This window comes from Lichenostomus cassidix, chromosome 29, assembly GCF_008360975.1.
Source record: "Lichenostomus cassidix isolate B80296 chromosome 29, HeHo_3.0, whole genome shotgun sequence".
Taxonomy (NCBI): domain Eukaryota; kingdom Metazoa; phylum Chordata; class Aves; order Passeriformes; family Meliphagidae; genus Lichenostomus; species Lichenostomus cassidix.
In genome coordinates, this window is record NC_139509.1 from 49951 (window position 1) to 53268 (window position 3318).

General features: G+C 57.8%; 1 non-coding gene across 1 annotated transcript; it reads left to right on the forward strand.

Annotated features, from left to right (window-relative positions):
* Nucleotides 1–1192: 1192 nt before the first annotated feature.
* Nucleotides 1193–1383, forward strand: LOC146425734 (U2 spliceosomal RNA). Its single transcript, XR_014846434.1, has one exon. It is a non-coding gene; the product is annotated as a U2 spliceosomal RNA (small nuclear RNA).
* Nucleotides 1384–3318: the final 1935 nt, after the last annotated feature.

The window sequence follows — 3318 nt, forward strand, 5'->3', positions numbered from 1 at the left end:
CTCTGCCGCCCCCGAAAAGCCCCAGAAAGGGGCGAGGGATCCCCCGACCCCCGCTGTCCCGAACCCGCTCGGCAGAGCGGGCCGGGCCCGAGCCGCGCCTCGTGAGGGAAATGCAAATGAGGAGGCTATCGGCGGGGTTTGCGGCGGGGGGCGTGGTTATGCAAATCGGCATTACCTCATGCCCCGAGGTGCATCCTGGGAGAAATGGGCGGGGCTATGCAAATCGGCATGACCTCATGCCCGAGGTGCATGCTGGGAGAAGTGGGCGGGGTTATGCAAATCGGCATTACCTCATGCCCGAGGTGCATGCTGGGAGAAATGGGCGGGGCTATGCAAATCAGCATGACCTCATGCCCGAGGTGCATGCTGGGAGAAATGGGCGGGGTTATGCAAATCGGCATGACCTCATGCCCCAGGTGCATCCTGGGAGAAACGGGCGGGGTTATGCAAATCGGCATGACCTCATGCCCGAGGTGCATGCTGGGAGAAATGGGCGGGGTTATGCAAATCGGCATGACCTCATGCCCGAGGTGCATGCTGGGAGAAATGGGCGGGGTTATGCAAATCGGCATGACCTCATGCCCGAGGTGCATCCTGGGAGAAATGGGCGGGGTTATGCAAATCGGCATGACCTCATGCCCGAGGTGCATCCTGGGAGAAACGGGCGGGGTTATGCAAATCGGCATGACCTCATGCCCGAGGTGCATCCTGGGAGAAATGGGCGGGGTTATGCAAATCGGCATGACCTCATGCCCGAGGTGCATCCTGGGAGAAATGGGCGGGGTTATGCAAATCGGCATGACCTCATGCCCCGAGGTGCATCCTGGGAGAAATGGGCGGGGTTATGCAAATCGGCATGACCTCATGCCCCGAGGTGCATCCTGGGAGAAATGGGCGGGGTTATGCAAATCGGCATGACCTCATGCCCCGAGGTGCATCCTGGGAGAAATGGGCGGTGCTATGCAAATTTTAAAACTCGCTCAGCGAACGGCACCACGGGAAACTGAGGCGCGGTCACGAATTTTTGGGGGATTTAAGGCTCAGCGCCGCAGCAGCGCGGGCGGAAAGGGCGGCAGGCAAACGGGAAAGGGCGCGGCAAGAGTTGCGAAAGAGCTGGAGAGTGGAGAAATGGTCGCCGTGACTTATGCGTGAGGCGATCTGGGTCCGGTCGGGAGCGCGGGGGGCAACGGGCATCACTTGTCGGCCTTTTGGCCAAGACTAAGTGTAGTGATGGTTGGTATTAGTTTAATATTTAATACGTGCTCGATGAGACGACTTTATAGTGAACGGAATTTAGTGCTCGGGAGTTGGATGTGGAGCTTGCTCTCTCCGATCCGTGCGTTGTCCCGGTGTTGCGGTGCTTCCGGGCACGGTACACCCCCGCCGGGGACATCTGCTGGGTTAAAAACAGATTAAAATCAGAAATAGTGGCAATTGCCGAAGCTGTCCCGCACTATCGCCCACCCTTTTCTGCTGAAATAGGGCTTCTCCGCCTCCCGAGCTGGTGCCAGGCTCGGGCGGCCGTGATTCCCTCCCCTCTCCCCTCGCAGGTGCCGCGACATGGGGGCGCCTCCCGCGCGCACTATTTTGGGTTAAACTCCGTGATTTCGCCGCTTTCCGGGTGAGTTTAAACTTTTTCTGAGGGAAATAAAGGGTAATAATGTTGTTTAAATGAATCGGGCAGGGGATTTGGGCAGTTTTACCAAATAAATCCGTGAGGGAGGTGAGGAGCGGGGCGGGGAGCCGCGCGGGTCTCTTTTTTGCAGCTCTTCGATCGCGGATGTTGCTACGATGCAAATAAAGATCTCGATTCTTTTTAAAAACACGGATTTTGTTTATTTGTGAGGTAAAAAACGTGCAAAACCTCATCGGAGCCGCTTCGGCGGCGGCCGGGAGGTCCTGGGGGTGACCTAGGAGATCCCGGGAGTCCCCAAAGCCGGAAAATTCCCTGAAGCCCCCCCGGAACCTCCCCTGTTTCCTCAGGAATTTTGGGGGCGATGCGACAATTTTGGGGGATTTTCGGGCGTTCCCCGTGTCCTCCCCGGGATTTCCCCCCTCCCCTGCTCTTACCGCAGCCCCGAGGGTCCCTCTGCCGCCCCCGAAAAGCCCCAGAAAGGGGCGAGGGATCCCCCGACCCCCGCTGTCCCGAACCCGCCCGGCAGAGCGGGCCGGGCCCGAGCCGCGCCTCGTGAGGGAAATGCAAATGAGGAGGCTATCGGCGGGGTTTGCGGCGGGGGGCGTGGTTATGCAAATCGGCATGACCTCATGCCCGAGGTGCCTCCTGGGAGAAGTGGGCGGGGTTATGCAAATCGGCATGACCTCATGCCCGAGGTGCCTCCTGGGAGAAGTGGGCGGGGTTATGCAAATCGGCATGACCTCATGCCCGAGGTGCATCCTGGGAGAAGTGGGCGGGGTTATGCAAATCGGCATGACCTCATGCCCGAGGTGCCTCCTGGGAGAAGTGGGCGGGGTTATGCAAATCGGCATGACCTCATGCCCGAGGTGCATCCTGGGAGAAGTGGGCGGGGTTATGCAAATCGGCATGACCTCATGCCCGAAGTGCATCCTGGGAGAAACGGGCGGGGTTATGCAAATCGGCATGACCTCATGCCCGAGGTGCATCCTGGGAGAAACGGGCGGGGTTATGCAAATCGGCATGACCTCATGCCCGAGGTGCATCCTGGGAGAAATGGGCGGGGTTATGCAAATCGGCATGACCGCATGCCCCAGGTGCATCCTGGGAGAAACGGGCGGGGTTATGCAAATCGGCATGACCTCATGCCCGAGGTGCATCCTGGGAGAAACGGGCGGGGTTATGCAAATCGGCATGACCTCATGCCCGAGGTGCATCCTGGGAGAAATGGGCGGGGTTATGCAAATCGGCATAACCTCATGCCCGAGGTGCATCCTGGGAGAAATGGGCGGGGTTATGCAAATCGGCATGACCTCATGCCCGAGGTGCATCCTGGGAGAAATGGGCGGGGTTATGCAAATCGGCATGACCTCATGTGCGAAAAGCATCATGGGGGAAAAGGCGGGGTTATGCTAATTTTAATTACCTCATGCACGAACGGCATCTTGGGAATGACAGGCGGGGTTATGCAAATTTGAATTATGTAGTGCAAAAAATGGCATCTTGGGAAAAAGAGGCGGGGTTATGCTAATTTTGACTAACTATGTACGAAAGTCATTGTGGGAGGAAAGGGCGGGGTTATGCTAATTTTAATTACCCCCATGCTCTAACGGCATCTTGGGAAAAAGAGGAGGGATTATGCAAACTAGTTGAAACGCGGCGCGAATTGTGGTGCGGGTAAAGGG